Source organism: Filicampus tigris, chromosome 5 (genome assembly GCF_054856515.1).
Source record: "Filicampus tigris isolate MCC_2025a chromosome 5, RoL_Ftig_1.0, whole genome shotgun sequence".
NCBI classification, from domain to species: Eukaryota; Metazoa; Chordata; class Actinopteri; order Syngnathiformes; family Syngnathidae; genus Filicampus; species Filicampus tigris.
Window position 1 is genome coordinate 22,470,680 of NC_141221.1, and position 17,885 is coordinate 22,488,564.

The 17,885-nt window shown below is 41.1% G+C and overlaps 5 non-coding genes across 5 annotated transcripts; all 5 read right to left on the reverse strand.

The window, feature by feature from the left end:
• Positions 1–11,454: 11,454 nt before the first annotated feature.
• trnaa-ugc (transfer RNA alanine (anticodon UGC)) lies at positions 11,455–11,526 on the reverse strand. The gene has a single exon. It is a non-coding gene; the product is annotated as a tRNA-Ala (tRNA).
• A 1,244-nt stretch (positions 11,527–12,770) lies between these two features.
• On the reverse strand, positions 12,771–12,842 carry trnaa-ugc (transfer RNA alanine (anticodon UGC)). The gene has a single exon. It is a non-coding gene; the product is annotated as a tRNA-Ala (tRNA).
• Positions 12,843–13,175: 333 nt separating this feature from the next.
• trnaa-ugc (transfer RNA alanine (anticodon UGC)) lies at positions 13,176–13,247 on the reverse strand. The gene has a single exon. It is a non-coding gene; the product is annotated as a tRNA-Ala (tRNA).
• Positions 13,248–13,984: 737 nt separating this feature from the next.
• On the reverse strand, positions 13,985–14,056 carry trnaa-ugc (transfer RNA alanine (anticodon UGC)). The gene has a single exon. It is a non-coding gene; the product is annotated as a tRNA-Ala (tRNA).
• A 1,684-nt stretch (positions 14,057–15,740) lies between these two features.
• Positions 15,741–15,812, reverse strand: trnaa-agc (transfer RNA alanine (anticodon AGC)). Its single transcript has one exon. It is a non-coding gene; the product is annotated as a tRNA-Ala (tRNA).
• Between the last annotated feature and the right edge of the window lie 2,073 nt (positions 15,813–17,885).

Here is a 17,885-nt window from a genome sequence, read left to right on the forward strand (position 1 = left end):
TATATATATATATATAGAGAGAGAGAGAGAGAGAGAGAGAGAGAGAGAGAGAGAGAGAGATTCAGAAAAACAAAGTAGTCAATATTTGACCAGCCAAACATTCCATAAATGGGCAACCCGCTCTATGAACTGAGCCTCAGCTGCCCAGCAGGATGGCTGGCCTAGCCAGACTCTGGTGTTGGCTGATGACCGGCTGGTCTTGCTGGGTGGCTGTTTTTTTTTTTAGCACGGTTCACTGTAAAACCGGTCTCAAATTTTGACGTCCCACACGCTGCACTCATTGTACCGAAGAAATTGTAACCATTTTTATTCACACACAGTAACCTTTACATTAATTTAGATTAAATGAAAAGAAAATGTATACTGTACGGTCACTGATAGTGTAGTGGTACACACGCCTGAGTTGTGTGCGGGCAGCGTGGGATCGATTCCCGCTCAGTGATGGTGTCTGTGTGTGCCCTGCGACTGACTGGCGACCAGTTCGGGGTGTAGTCTGCCTTCGCCCGTTGTCGGCTGGGATAGGCTCCAGCACCTCCCCGCGACCCTGTATAGGATAAGCGGTTTGGAAGATGACATGGCATGATGACATGTATACTGTACAATTAAGAAATATAAACACAAACAAAAAAACAAAACATATCTACAGTGCTGTAAAAAAAAAAAAAAAGCTCCACAACTACAGGAATACTGTGTTTGCTGCTCTCAATTTGGCCATGATTTTCATCCACATCACAGCGGATACATTCTATTACGACGCAGCAAGGAAAGAAATGTATCAGTCCATCCCCTACACTAATGCATTACATGGAGCAAGGACCTCTGGTCCTGAGCCTGATGTTCATACACGCTCCACCTTCAAACGGAAAAATAAAAATCCTCAATCGGATCAATGAAAGGAGAGAACAGTGGTAGTAGCTCCATTCTATGAACATTTATCAAAAAAAGGTTCCAAGGAATTCATATATGGTTTTCATGGTATTATAGTCTTGACTAATTTTGACAATTGGACAGACTATTGTGCACATGATAACTTACACACTGAAATCATGCTTGGATGTTTTGAAGAGAAGAACCATTAGATTGATAATCAGGTAATACGTTTTGATCAGCGAAATGTGAAGATGTTCTAAATGTGGGCTCATTGTGCTAACTGTTGGCTTCTTTCGCCGTGTCATTTCTGTTTCAAGGAATTAGCCAAACCAATGGAAAAAAAAACGTTAATACAGTTAAACTTTCTACTGAGTATACTGGGTATGCCTTACATCAAGTTTTTTTTTAAATTATTAGTATGATTTTTTTATTTAAATTTTTGATATATTGTGTACTTGTATTCATATTCAGTACAAATGTAACTGCCTCAGTTTTACCACAAAAGAAAATTATTTCTATTGCAGTGTGTAAGTTTGTGTACCCATAAAACGTCTTACTACATATTGAAAATATACAAAATTCACGTTTACAGAAGTAACACATTACATGTTTGAATATAATCATAAAAGAGTATTTAATGATCTCTACACTGTATTTAACACTTCTGTAGCTAGTGGAGTGGAGTAGCGATGATGCTGGCATCAGGATTTGGTATGATCAACCAGAGTTTCCTACTAAATGCAATATGGGTCAGAACAGCCAGATGTTCTGCACAGTGACACTTTTGTGTCAAGTAAGCGTTGGCTAGACAGGATCCCTTCCACTGTAGGGCAACCTAGTGCGCAGCAATACATATTGGAAAGGAACCATGGGTGCGAGAAGGTCCCATCTCAGCTCAGTCGAGCCCTCGGGCTCCTTCACATCTGTGTACTGTCTGACCCAGTGACAGGCAGCTGCTCCCTCTCATTATACCCCTAATGGATGGATCTGTTTCCCTCTGACCTCATCCTTCCTCCTTATAACCCCACCACTCACCCCTCCCATATTCCTTCCACCAGTGAGGCATTGGGCATACACCGCATGGATGGTATAGAATAAAGTCAAACAATTACGCAGAGAAATGTTGTGCAACTAAGAGGATCATAAAGGTAACCCCTTCAGGTAATTCTTTATATGGAGGACAGATGCCCGAATTTTGTTTGGTTATAATACTCATACATACAGCACGTTCTTAAATACCTCCATGCATTTATTTAACTATTTCACTGACTTCAGCAATCTCCTGACAAAATTATTTTGTGTTTAATCTTACATCTTACATAGTGGGCACAATGTAGTCATTCCATGTTGGTAGCTTATAATATAGTTCAATAAAATTGTCTCGACAATGCACAGTTGACACCTTTGACTTGTGCGTTACCCATTAAAATGTCAAATAGAATGAAGCCATGAAAAGGAGTCTCCTCAGATCTGCCCACCTGTGTTTACCGCTGAGTCAACAGAGGCTGCTGTTACGTGAAGACAGCTTGCGGTTTGCTCTTTGGAATTGAATTTCAAGTTCTTGGCTCTTTAGATCTTACCACAGAAGGCGTGTAAGTCATCAATAGCGCAGCGTCTCCCAAGTATGTGCTCAGTTGAATCAATATTATATCTATAGATCTATAGGTTTTCAACATAGTCACATTCTTTCTGGAGAAAATAAATAACGACTACATATGGGATGCAAGACTTTGGCTGTGAGCTCGTCTCTTCCCATCTCATCGTCTTTTCTTTGTATACCCCAAGTTTTTACTTTTTATGTATTCTCTGAGACTTCTGAATCCATAAAAACTAGGGATCAATTTGTACTCTATTTTAGCAGACAAAGAAAATTAAAAGGTTTAGAAAGGCCTAAATGAAAGGCAAGAGTGAAGCAGAGATTGAGTGAATGTCCTTTGCAGATGGACAAAAGCAAAAAAAAAGAACCATTTATGTAATGTGGGTCTGATGATTTAAGAGATACATCAATATCAGTGATGCACACTGGGAAATGCTCGTACACGCATGAATGTCACAGCAGAAGGAGCGGGATATGGAGCAGACAGGAAAAAAAAGCCAAAATAACAGTACGAGCAGCAAAACATTTGGTTGCCAAGCAACAGGGCTTCAAGCAACAGCAGTACTGAGTTATGAAGAGTGGGGGTCCATTACACTATTTCTCAGATTTGGTGTTTGGGCTTGTGGTGGTGGTGTGTGGCGGGAGTTGTGGGTGGGGTGTTGTGGACAGAGAAATGTCTCCACCTGTCCGGATTTGTCAGGGCTAGTGAACAAAGACACTGACTGCAACAGACTGTAGGTCTCTTGGGGCCCCAACACTGGCATATCAAAAGACCCCTCAGACTGGGCTCAGGTTCAAAGATATCTCAATACTTTTGGGGTATAGCCACTGACACAGAAAGATCTAAATATCGTTAGACTAACAGCATAATTGTCAAACATGTTTTTTTTTGGGGGGGGGGGGGGGGGGGTTGGGGGAAACAACAATTTAATGAAAGAGTCCATTTGGCTCTATTCAACTTTTGCAGATTACCATGACCTGGAATCTTCACGGGCATGAAGAACAAGCAAAACTTCTAGCAAGCACGTATATATATTATAGATAAAATATATTTTTATTTATATTGTGACAGTAAGTTAAGAATGACTTACGCAATTATGCTATCAGGCTAATGATATGATTGTTTTACAATTACTTGTCACATATCTGCTCTGCTGAGTGAAAGTAGGTGAAGACAAAATAGTGGTAAGACAGCATGGCTTGTGCATGCAGGTGTAAGTGAGCGCATGCCTGCGTGGGCTCAAATGACGCACAAAGCAACATCTATCAGTCAGATTCTGGCCAATTTGTCAAAGCCAGTAAGATGCAAGCAGATGAGCAGAAATGGGCCTGCAGAAAACATATTTGAGGCGCAAAGTACCTTCTGTTCATTTTGACAGTTCATCCTCTCTAATCCTGCAGCACTGAATGTATTTTTTTTGTCTCTCACATGGAGCCATTGCCAAACATACTTGCACTGTACCTGATACAGTAAACGTGTACAACAACATAACAATGACACCAGATTGACCGATCACGACTAAGAATCAGCAAGACATGAAGAAAAAACTGAAAAAATATGTGACTAATTACTATTATACTATTGACTAATAATAATATACAAACATGAATGTATCATCTTAAAATAATTTTATGCCTCAATCTAATCATGTTCCACAAAAGACAGATCACTGAAATCTACAGGCACAAACACATCAGACCTATATTTCAGTACAAATTATATTTTGATGCCTACACCTAAAAAAATAAACACTAACAAACAATTTGTAGTCAAGCATATCAGGCCTGAATTTCAAGTCACTCTGAACAAAAAAAATAAGCATATAACATTCAAGTAAATCAGAACAAGAAGAGTTTGCACATTTCAAGTGAAAGGGGGATTTTGTTCACCTTCGAGTGACATCGGTAGCTGCATTGACACATTCCTTTACGACTGAAACATCGCTATGTGTTGGTTTTACGTTGCCTCAAAATCCAAGCTTTTCAGATCAAACATTCATTTGCCCTGCGATTGGCTGGCAACCAATTCAGGGTGTACCCCGCCTACTGCCCGAAGGCAGCTGGGATAGGCTCCAGCACGCCTGCGACCCTTATGATGATAAGCGGTATAGATAATGGATGGATGGACATTCATTTGCTTTGTTGAGAAACGTGTCATGGATGTAGACTCTGCTGTTCTGGACTCTCAGTTTAGTTATTCTGCAAGTTATGGCCATCGGGTTCAGTATATGGAAGAATTATTCATCATTCATTTATCTTTTTATTGAAGCCACGTCGTCGTAACATTTGAGACATAACAGTTTTGAAGAATGGAAAAGTACATACTTTTTTAAATACTATTTTTGGAGTCAACTTCAGAACTTTGAAACAAGTCATGCTGTGTTCCCCAACAAATCCTACAAATCTCTTTTAGTAAACAAACAATTTGATTGGCTCATTATGGTCACATGATCACAACAGGGACAACACTGCATGAAAAATGCCACTTGATTATGCACAGAACTTATCCAATGGCACTTGACGGTGGGCCCACATGAGACCTTAACTCGGTCCGAATAGAGACCGTGGTCTGCCATTGGAATGCCATTGGAATATACCTGCATCAAATATAATAATATAAAAAATAAAGACACGGCATCAACTTCCAAAGTTAGCTGATGACACACAGCTGTACATTAGCGTGTGTCCTTATGACACAGGACCTATTGATACCCTTTTAAATTGTATTTTAGATATTAAGTCATGGATGGCAGAAAATTTCCTATAGATCAATCAGGACAAAACCGAGGTTTTAGTTATCGGCCCTGAAGGTCAGAGAGAGAAATCTTTACCAAAATTACTAAATTTTAAACCCTCACAATGTGAAAAGAACCTGGCCATTATTTTTGACTCTGAGCTCAGTTTTATTCCTCACATTAAAAATGTAACTAAGATTGTTTTTCATCATCTTAGAAATATTGCCAGAGTCCGCCTGTTTCGCTCTCAGGTTAACACGGAGGTGCTGATGCATGCTTTTATTTCAAGTCATTTAGATTATTGTAACGCCCTACTCTCTGGTCTCCCCAAAAAGAGTATTTCTTCCCTACAACTACTGCAGAACTCAGCCGCTCGGGTGCTAACGAGAACCAGAGGGCGGGAGCACATTACACCAGTCTTAACATCGCTGCATTGGCTCCCCGTGTGTTTCAGGATCGATTTTAAGGTACTTTTATCAGTTTATAAATGTCTTAATGGTCTTGGCCCATCTTATGTATCTGACTTGCTTTCGTCATACCAATCCTCGTGGATCCTGAGGTCCTCTGGCACTGGCCTTTTAATTATTCCAAGGGTGAGGACCAAAACGCATGGCGAGGCTGCATTCAGTCATTTTGGTCCTCAACTTTGGAATAGCCTGCCAGAGGACGTCAGGTCCGCAGAGACTATTGATATTTTTAAGGGGAAGCTCAAGACATACCTTTTTAGTTTGGCTTTTGAATAATCGTTCTTAGTCTCTTGCTATTTTTATCCAATTTTACTATTTTATAGTTCTTAGCTTCTTTTATTGCTTTGTTTTTTCAGCTTCATTGTCATTGTCTTTTAGCTTCATCCAGGTTTTACCTCCAGTGTTTCCTCAAGCGGGGCCTCCGCACTGGGAGGTGTGGCTGGCCTCCGCTATGTTTAGGGTCTGCCCCGGTTGACGTGGTGCGGGTGTCTCTGAGGTGGTGGTGCTACCCATGGCCATGGGCTGTCATTCCTCTCAGCGTGGACGAGCTTCCCTTGGGTACTCTTTCCTCATATGGTTTCTCTGTGCCTTGCCATGTCTCTTTATAATGTTATATGCGTGTGTGGGTGTGTGTGTGTGCGTGTGCGTGTGTGCATGAGTGGGGGTGTGCTTGTGGATGTCTGTCTTGTGTATATTGCGAGGGAGGGAGGGAAGGCGGGAGCGCGTTCTCTTTTTATGTTGTATTTTGACATTTTTAATGTACATCACTTTGAGTTGCATCTAATGTGTGAAAAGTCCTATATAAATATAATTTGATTTTATTTTACAATTCAAAAATGACTACATGGTTTTTTCCCACACTCATTTGTGGAATGTAGTTCAAGCGTAACATGTGCTTCTTGCTTCCGTTAAACCTCCAAATGACTAGCATTACTTAACAACACTGATGGTATGTGTGCTCTGTTGGTATGTTAGAAATAATTACATGAGTGAGATTTGTAATTCACTGGTGAAGTGCTCTGTCTTGTGTGTGTGTGTACGTTTGCTTTAACAAGCCCGTGCTTTTTACAGGTATACACACTCACGGGTAATTTTGTTGGGCACACCTGCAGTTTGTAGTGAAAGATCTATATTCAAAAGAGAGCTAAAGATTCTCAGTTTGAACACTGTCAGAAAACAGGTATTCATCTAATATTGTTTTTATTATTGTGGTCTTTTTTTGTAGTTATGTAGAAATGCACTGCATCTGATTGAAAGGTCCTCCTAATATTTCCCCACTCTCATGTTACATCAAAAACATTACACACCAAGTTCACAGTCTTTAGTCGGCGCACATAGTAAATATTGCTCCTGCTCATTATACGGATGACACCAGTGAATGTCATGCATTAGGTATATTGGTTCAAGTCAAATATTGGTTTAGAGCGGCGTAATTCAAGTCTGTTTGCATATAACAAAATGCAAATATATATCCTTTTTATAAAACCTCATTGTGGTTTTACAAAGTAAATGAGAGTAATATGAAAGATCGATGCATGTTTTGGTCCAGAATATGCAATTATTAAATTAACACCAGCCAACCTGCCAAATGCAGGTAAAAGTTGTTGATAATAACTTAACAGCCAGTTGGGCATGGTAGTGCACAAAACTGGGCACTTGCCGCTGTTTGCCTACTGGAGCAAACCAGGGGACATCAAGAGAATATTTAAGATTGAGTAATAACGAAATATCTATTGTGTTTTATTGCAAAACCTTTGCATTTTATCTTACGACGTTTTAATTTTTTATGAAATAATTATTGCAAAATAACGCAAGGTTACTTTAAGAGGAAACAAAGACTTCCACTTCCACTTCCACCAGGTCATTTAACACACATTTTTGAGTATTGCTCCATCCATCAGAAACAAATGTCTGTGCAGTAAACACGGAAGTGGCCAAACATTGGTTCTGGGTGGAATTAATCATAGTAGGGTTGCCAACTTTCTCACGCCTAAATAAGGGACAGGTGCATGGTGGTGTGAGCATGACGTATGAATTTTGGATATTTTTTCTAATTTTCACGTTAATGCTGAAACCACATTCACGTGAAAAAAATAAGAAAAAATGAAAAAATGGACAGTATTTTTCACAGGACAGCGACGATATGTAACCTCATATGAAACCACAATTTGGCTCTTTTCATCAAAAAACGGGTGTAAGAAATCTGAAATGTAAAAGAGTAGTGTGACTCACCAAATTAATTTTTTCCATGGATATTTCTGGCTTGTGCCCTGCGACTGGCTGGCGACCAGTTCGGGGTGTAGTCTGCCTTCGCCCATTGACGGCTGGGATAGGCTCCGGCAACTCCCCGCGACCCTATATAGGATAAGCGGTTTGGAAGATGACATGACATGACATATTTCTGGCTGCTTTTGACTGACTTAAGTAGTCTTCAGTCATTTTGCGCAGCCAGAGAGAAGTCTTTACATGACAGGTGGAGTGATTGCCGCTCGTTCTGAGATTGACACTATAACTGATCTAGGATCTGTCATGTGTAGTACCGAGAGTCTCCATTAGGAGCGCTGTAATGTGCTATCACTGTTTAAGAACCAGCAATGTATGTTCGAGCAAGTATACAAGTAAAAGACATTGAGCTACTAACCTGTCTGTGTCCGTCGTTATTGACAATCGAACGCCATCCAAAGCTTTACTAAAAGCATCTTATATTACAGGAATGGTAGATTGCAGTTTTCTGTATTTGCAAGAGCTGATTTGTTTCCCCAGCCATGATGCCTCGAACATCCATGGCAACCCTGAGAATTTGCTTTCACAGGCGACACACTTGTACACTTGTTTTAGGAAGCAAATGACTGCCGTAGTGTGCCTTGCAGAGACACTTCTGTTCTTCAACGGCAGCAGCACGTTGGCCCCTTCCTGGCAGAAATTCATTTCCATATTGTTGAAATCCATCTTCGACGTGACAGTGCACAATAGAATATTGAATACGGGGGGATGTTTGCACACCTTTTTATTGGGTCGGTTCCCATGATTAGCCTGCTACTTGATGAGTTGACAAAAGGACGTTCCCAAACAGTGGCAAATAGTTGTGAATCTTAGCAATACAGTCCAAAATAGTTGCTACTTCCAGTACAAAATAGCGGCGTGTGTAGACGCAGAGATCTCTCGCTCTCCCCATCGTTCTGTGTTTTGTTTGTTTGTCAGAAAAGCAAACGTTTTCTCTTCAAGCTACGAGGAAATACAAATACAGTCGACAGCATTTGTTGGACATTTGCAAAAACAAGATTTGCAATGTTCTTGTACAATCAAAAGCAGGGACGCTAAAGGGACTTGGATTATTCCACCAGCCTGCCACAACACTGGTCTCGCCTGCTACCACTACTCCTCCCCGAAAAAGAGGAGCCGAAAGTGGTCTGGTAGGAGGCAGAAGAGGGACAAGCACGGAGTTATCGGAGGCTAATCCAACTGTCCCAGCCTTACCATCTATCCTCTTGGCTAATGTGCAGTCGCTGGACAACAAAATGGAACACATACGACTGCTGGGATCAGCGAATCGAAAGTTGAGTAATTGCTGTGTGATGGTTTTCACTGAGAAATGGCTACTTGACAACGTTCCCGACTGTGTGGAGTTCATCGTGAGTGAAGAATATATCTGAATGCATTGTTTACATTTTTATAATTAGCTTTCTACCAGTGACAAATGGTATGGACGGGTATTACATCTTATACATGCGCAGAAGGTGCAGCGTAGCTGTCTGTCGTTGTGGTGTATTTTTCCAGTGTGATGTGCCGATAGCCAGCCGGACGCCACAGGGGGTAAGCGTCTGTCCCTGTTGGCCAACGTCGTTTTGGTCTATCTAGGCCTTTAAATATCTAGTGTTAAATGTATACTCTGGTAGAGATTTTTACGGTCTAAAGAAGTCCCACACAAGGACATACTACGCAGGCAAAGGGATAAGGTGCTAAATGTGAACAGTTAGTTAACAATACACACACACAAGGCAGGCTGGTCGTGTTTCCGTCAGTGAGATGAAATGGCTGACTCTTGTGGCATTATGCATGGTTTTACATGTGTTCAACCACTAGAGAGCAGAATATGCATGTGCAATGTGACTACTGGTAAGCACATGAAAAGCGTTAGGCACGCAATTAATGAAGGTAACTCCGTAGAAGAGAACATGCAGTGACGCTGTATCTCCTGTTGAAAAACTCCTGCGCAGTTGGATAACTAGTTGCGCGTTTGAAGTGTTCGGAGGCAAATTTTGTTGTTTGCCCATTTCGCTGGCTAAGTAGGTTGAGATGAACTTTGGCCGCTTCATGACCACGTCACACGCATGAGGGCCGATTAGTGGGCCGGATTAAAATTTACCGCCCTTGCTTTACATGATTATATATTACCTTTGTCATACTGTATATTACCTGTGGGACAATGAAGATCTAATTTCTTATGAAATATGAGTTATTTTGGTGGCTATTTTTCTAACCCGGAAGTAAAATGACTGGCTCACTCATACCCCGCCTCTCAATGTGTGGCAGCCACACCCCTTTCATGATGTCCTAAAGTCAGCTGCTGCCACAGACAGCGGAGGCTTTGCATATTTACATATAATATTTTTTGTCTAAAGCGTACTACAGGACTGATTTCGAAATAGTGGAGATGCTGGGGATTGAAACCAAGACCTCATACATGCGAACCACTGAGCAACATCCACACATAGAGATAAAGCACCACATGTTTGCAGACCAAATAACAAATCTGAAAATAAAAACGCAGCCAGTAGGTTAATGTATAAGGAGCACAATAATTATTTTGGTGTCTACCATTCCAGGGTGTACATGCCTCTCGCCCAAAGGCAGATGGTAAAGACTAAATGGAAGACATATTTACATAAGACATGTATTTTTCATACATGATAAGGATGCGCTCAACCACTGAGCTACAAGCTCACATCAAGGTAAACCTCACATACGCGCAAACCATATACTAAATATGAAAAAAAGCATTTAATAAGAGTTCAATCGTTCTTTTGGTGTCTACCATTCCAGGGTGCAACCAATTAAGGGTGTCCCACGCCTACTGCCCGCAGAAAGCTGGGATAGGCTCCAGCATGCCCGTGACCCTTGTGAGGATAAGCGGTATAGATAATGGATGGATGGCATTCCAGGGTGTACATGCCTCTTGCCCAAAGTCAGATGGGAAAGGCTAAATGAAGGACAGATAATAAGTTGTATTCTTCATCACCATTGTCTAACAACTGGAAAATGTGGAGATGCTGGGGATTGAACCCAAGACCTCATACATGCAAAGCATGCTTTCTACCACTGAGCTACATCCACTTATAGAGGTAAGGCACCACAATCACAAGCAAACCATATACCAAATCTGAAAAATGTTAGTGTATAAGTAGTTTAATTGTTCTTTTGGTGTCTACCATTCCAGGATGTACATGCCTCTCGTCCAAAGGCAGATGGAATAGGCTAAATGAAAGACAAGTAAGTTGTATTCTTCATAACTATTGCCTGCCAACTGGAATATGTGCAGATGGTAGGGATTGAAACCAAGACCTCATAAATGTGAGGCATGCATTTTACCACTGAGCTACATCCCCACATTGGCTCATCTACCCACATGCTACCAAACCAAATACCAAATCTGAAAAAAAAAAAGTTACACTGCATCGACCATTGCAGGGTGTACATGACTCTTGCCCAAAGGCAGATGGGAAAGGCTAAATGAAATACAGATAATAAGTTGTATTCATAATTATTGTCTAGCAACTGTAATATGTGGAGATGCTGGGGATTGAACCCAAGACCTCATACATGCAAAGCATGCGCTCTACCACTGAGCTACATCCCCACATTGAGGTAAAGACCCACATGCTCGCAAACCAAATATTAAAAAAAAAAAAAAAAACTTGCTCAACTGAAAGGAGTTCATTCGTTTGGTGTCGACCAGTCCAGTGTGTCCATGCCGCTTGCCATACTTCAGATGGTAAAGGCTGAATGAAAGACAGGTAATAAGTTGTAGCCTTCATAACCATTCTCGAACAACGGGATTATGTGGAGATGCTGGGGATTGAACTCAAGACCTCCTACATGCTAACCACATGCTCTGCCACTGATCTACATCCCCAGATGGAGATAAACCTGCAGACGCTCGCAAACCGAATACCAAATCTTAAAAAAACCCTGCAGGTCGGTTAATGTAAGGAGTTCAGTCGTTTTTTTGGTGCCTACCAGGGTGTACGTGCCTCTTGCCCAAAAGGCAGATGGGAAAGGCTCAATAAAAGACATGTAATAAAATGCATTCTTCATTAGCCCTGTTTCACAACCGGAAAACACGGAGATGCTGCGGATAGAACACAGGACCTCATACTTGCAAAGCACGTGCTCTACCACTGAGCTAAATCGCAACATTGACTCATGTTTCCAGACACTAGCAAACAAAATTCCAAATCTAGAAAAAAAACTAGGCTAATGTATAAGGAGCTGAATCACATTTTTGGTGTCTACCATTCCAGGGTGTACATTCCTCTCGCCCAAAGGAAGATGGGTAAGGCTAAATAAAAGACAAATAAGTTGTATTCTTCATAATGATTACCTGCCAACTGGAGTATTTGCAGATGCTAGGGATTGAAACCAAGACCTTATAAATGTGAGGCATGCATTTTACCACTGAGCTACACCCACACATAGAGGTAAGGCACCACAATCACAAGCAAACCACATACCAAATCTGAAAGAAGTAATTGTTCTTTTGGTGTCTACCATTCCAGGGTGTACATTCCTCTCGTCTAAAGGCAGATGGAAAAGGCTAAATGAAAGACAGATAATAAGTTGTATTCTACATAATCATTGTCTAACAACTGGAAAATGTGGAGACGCTGGGGATTGAACACAAGACCTCATTCATTCAAAGCATGTGCTCTACCAATGAGCTACATCCCCAAGATGACTCAAATACCCACATGCTACCAAACCAAAAACCAACTCTGAAAAAAAATTTCAATGTATAGGTTTACATGCCTCTTGCCCAATGGCAGATGAAATACAGATAATAAGCTGCATTCTTCACAATTATTGTCGAGCAAATGTAATATGTGGAGATGCTGGGGATTGAACCCAAGACCTCATACATGCAAAGCATGCGCTCTACCACTGAGCTACATCCCCACATTGAACTCAGCACCCACATGCTTGCAAACCAAATATGAAAAAAAACAAAACGAGCTTAGTTACCGGAAAGGAGTTCATTCGTTTGGTGTCGATCATTCCAGAGTGTACATGCCTCTTGCCAAAATTCAGATGGTAAAGGCTAAATGAAAGACAGGTAATAAGCTGTAGCCTTCATCATCATTGTTTTACAACTGAAAAGAGTGAAGATTCACTTTTTGCATCGACCATTGCAGGGTGTACATGCCTCTTGCCCAAAGGCAGATGGGAAAGGTTAAATGAAATACAGATAAATTGTATTCTTCCTAATAACTGTCTTCTGACTGTAATATGTGGAGATGCTGGGGATTGAACCCAAGACCTCATACATGCAAAGCATGCGCTCTACCACTGAGCTACATCCCCACATTCAGGTAAATGCCCACATGCTGACAAACCAAATATGAAAAAAAAAAAAAGCTAAGTTACTGGAAAGGAGTTCATTCGTTTGGTGTCTACCATTCCAGGGTGTCCATGCCTCTTGCCAAAATTCAGATGGTAAAGGCTAAATGAAAGATAGGTAATAAGTTGTAGTCTTCATCATCATTGTTTTACAACTGAAAAGGGTGAAGATGCTATGGATTGAACACAGGACCTCGTACATGGAAAGCATACACTATACTACTGAGCTACATCGCCACGTTGACTTATATTTCCAGATACTAGAAAACCAAATTCCAAATCTCCCAAAAAAGCAACCAGTAGGTTAATGTATAAGGAGCTCAATCACATTTTTGGTGTCTACCATTACAGGGTATACATTCCTCTCGCCCAAAGAAAGATGGGTAAGGCTAAATAAAAGACAGATACGTTGTATTCGTCATAATGATTGCCCTAACAACTGGAATATGTACAGATGCTGGGAATTGAACCCAAGACCTCATACATGCAAAGCATGTGCTCTACCACTGATCAACATCCCCACATTGGCTCATATACCCACATGCTACCAAACCAAATACGAAACCTGAAAAAAAAAAGTTTCACTTTGCATCGACCATTGCAGGGTGTACATGCCTCTTGCCCAAAGGCAGATGGGAAAGGTTAAATGAAATACAGATAAATTGTTTTCTTCATAATTACTGTCTTCTGACTGTAATATGTGGAGATGCTGGGGATTGAACCCAAGACCTCATACATGCAAAGCATGCGCTCTACCACTGAGCTACATCCCCACATCGAGGTAAGTGCCAACATGCCCACAAACCAAATATAAAAAAAAAAAAAAAAAACGAGCTATGGAAGTTGATTCGTTTGGTGTCGACCATTCCAGGGTGTCCATGCCTCTTGCCAAAATTCAAATTGTAAAGGCTAAATGAAAGACAGGTAATATGTTGTATCCTTCATCATTATTGTTTCACAACTGAAAACGGTGGAGATGCTACAGATTGAACACATGACCTCGTACATGCAAAGCACGCACTATACTACTGAGCTACAAGCCCACTTTGACTCATAGTTCCACATGCTAGCAAAACAAATTTCAAATCAGAAAAATAAGCAACTAGTAGGTTTATGTATAAGAAGTATAAGAAGGTCAATCACACATAAATTGAATTCTTCATAATTATTGCCGAACACCTAAAATATGAGGAAATACTGGGGATTGAACCTAAGACCACATACGTGTTAAACATGTGCTCTACCACTGAGTTACACCCCATAATGACTCATATAGCCAGATGCTACCAAACCAAATACCCAATATGAAAAAAAACACCAGGTTAATGTATAAGGAGCTCAATCACTTTTAGTGTCTACCATTCTAGGGTGTACATGCCTCCTGCCCAAAGGCATAAGGGAAAGACTAAACGAAAGACAGATAATAAGTTGAATTTTTCATAACCACTGCCTAATAACTTGAATACATGGAGATGCTGGGGATTGAACTCGAGACCTCCTACATGCTAAGCATGTGCTCTGCAACTGATCTACACCCCCAGATGGAGACAAACCTGCAGATGCTCGCAAACCAAATACCAAATATGAAAAAAACCGCAGCTGGGTTAGTGTATCAGTAGTTCAATTGTTCTTTTGAACCCTCAAACGCTCACAAACCAAATACCATCCATCCATCCATTATCTGTAACGCTCATCCTCACAAGGGTCGCGGGGCGTGCTGGAGCCTATCCCAGAAGTTTTTGGGCAGTAGGCGGGGGACACCCTGAACTGGTTGCCAGCCAATCGCAGGGCACACAGAGACAAACATCCGCACTCACAATCACACCTAGGGGCAATTTAGAGTATCCAATCAACTTACCATGCATGTTTTTGGAATGTGGGCGGAAACCGGAGTACCCGGAGAAAACCCACGCAGGCACGGGGAGAACATGCAAACTCCACACAGGGAGGCCGGAGCCGGGATCGAACCCACGACCTCTGAACTGTGAGGCGGACGTGCTAAACAGTCGCCCACCGTGCCGCCAACCAAATACCAAATATGAAAAAAAAAAACACGAGTTAATGTATAAGGAGGTCAATCATTCTTTTTGGTGTCTACCATTCGAGGGTGGCCATGCCTCTCAGCCAAAGGTAGATAGGAAAGGCTAAATCAAAGACAGATAATAAGTTGTATTCTTCATAATGATTGTCTAACAATTGGATTATGTGGTGATGTTGGGGACTGAACCCAAGACATCATACATAATAAGCATGTGCTCCACCACTGAGCTACTACTTGAGACAAACATTTTTAGATAAAAACCACAGCCAGTAGGTCAACGTATAAGGAGCGCAATCATTTGGCGTATACGATTTCAGGGTGTACATGCTCTCACCCAAGGGCAGATGGGAAAGGCAAAATGAAAGACACATTATAAGGTGTATTCTTCATAATCACAATTGAAAAACTGGAGTATGTGGAGATGCTGGGAATTGAACCCAAGACCTCATACATGCTAAGCATGCGCTCTACCACTGAGCTACATCCCCACATGGAGCTGAAATCAGACATGCTCGCAAACCAAATACCAAATCTGAAAATAAATGCAACTAGTAGGTTAATGTATAAGAAGGTCAATCAAACTTTTGGTGTCTACCATTCCAGGGTATACATGCCTCTCGCCCAATTGCAGATGGGAGAGGCTAAATGAAAGACAGATATTAAGTTGTATTCTTCATCATCATTGTCTAACAACTGAAATATGTGGAGATGCTGGGGAGTCAACCCAAGAACAAATATGAAAAAAAAAAAAAGAGGTCAGTTAATGTATAAGTAAGGCTTTTTGTTTCTATCCCCAATACTGGGGATTGAACCCAACTCATCTCATACATGCGAAGCATGCACTCTACAACTGAGCTACATCCCCACATGAAGGTAAAAGCCCCACATTCTTACAAAACGGCAGCTCATTGGTTAATGTATCGCTGGGTCTACCATTCCAGGGTGTACATGCTTCTCGCGCAAAGGCAGATGGGAAAGGCTACATGAAAGGCAGGTAAAAAGTTGTATTCTTCATAATCATTGTCTACAAACTGGAATATGTGGAGATGCTGGGGATTAAACCCAACCTCATACATGCTAAGAATGCGCTCTACCACTGAGCTACATCACCAAATTTACTTGTACTCCTGTATAAGGAGTTCAATCATTCTTTTGGTGTCTACCACTCCAAGGTGTACGTGCTTCTCGCCCAAAGGCAGATAGGAAAGGCTAAATGAAAAACAGATAAGTTGTATTCTTCATAATCATAGTTGAAAAACTGGAGTATGTGGAGAAACTGGTTAGTCTAATTTTCCCCTCGCCTCATTGCTGATCTTCATTTAAAAGCACAGTTAAAGACAAGTGAGGTGGGACTCAGTTTAATTAAAGTTTGTCAGCCTCAACCAGCACATGTAATCATGGAGCAGACATTGTGTGAACACATACTGTACACCATCAGCATCTACTCTATCTTACCTCTTGGGATTTGTGAGTTTGTACAACAGCAGCGTCAACAACGATCAAGCTCAGCAGTCACGGTGCCCCAGACAGAGTAAAGCTCACTTTAGATCGAATGCTGACTGTCTTTTCAGCATGATGGCAAAAGATTTTCTTGAATGACTTGTGAGCAACATCATTTTGCTTTCAACTCTGACATCTAGCATGACATGAACCCGCATGAGCTTCCTGCTTCTGGAAGTATGGATGATGTCATTGCAGAGATGAAACACGGTATTTTCATGTAGACAGAAACAACACGCCAGACTGGAGCAGTAACAACGCTGTGAGCTACAGCCTCAATCCCACCATTTGTTCTCATCTGCCAGATAGAAGTGTCATGTTACACTTCCCTCCTCAGGTTCTCCTCAGTAATTTATCTTTTAAAGACTACACCTGTCAGAAGCCTTGGTTTCCTCTATGAGTGAATTTGTCAGCCAGCAGTAGAAGAGAAGTAGACAGATTCATCTTATGTTTGTTTTGGGTCTTGCCAGAACTATCCATCTCGCTCAGGAGACAGAAATACTGGGATCAATTTTTGCTGTACGTGTAAGTAATGTAATATATTTATCGGGATTTTTGTGTCCAATTCCATTCACTCAACAGACTTGTGGAGGCTGTGAGAAAAGAATAAGCTTTGACACTTTGTTCTGCAGCAGAACAAGTAGCCAAATAGATAATATTGGCAATTGTGTGGAAGCACATCAATAAATTGTTCAATCAGGCATTGGATGTGTTGCTGTGGTTCCCTCCCCCTGGCCTTTTGTTGTTGCAGCACGACTGTGCTCCGGTTGGCATTGTGGGATGGGATGAATTAGAGAGGAGATTGTGAGCCTGGCCCTATCAGTTTGGAACTCAATCATAATTCATTTATGATTGATGTTGATCAGATTTCAAATAGCCTACTTTGTTTCTCAAAGGAAGGATACAAACAAATGAATGGCTTCCAGAATGTGCTAAGATTTTGGATTACTATAAATTAGAAATGTGTCTTGTTTCTAGTTTTAGCTGTACCATAATTCTAAATTGTTTGACTGCTAAACTGTTTGAGTTCAAGGCATCCACCATAAAACTCAATAATGGAA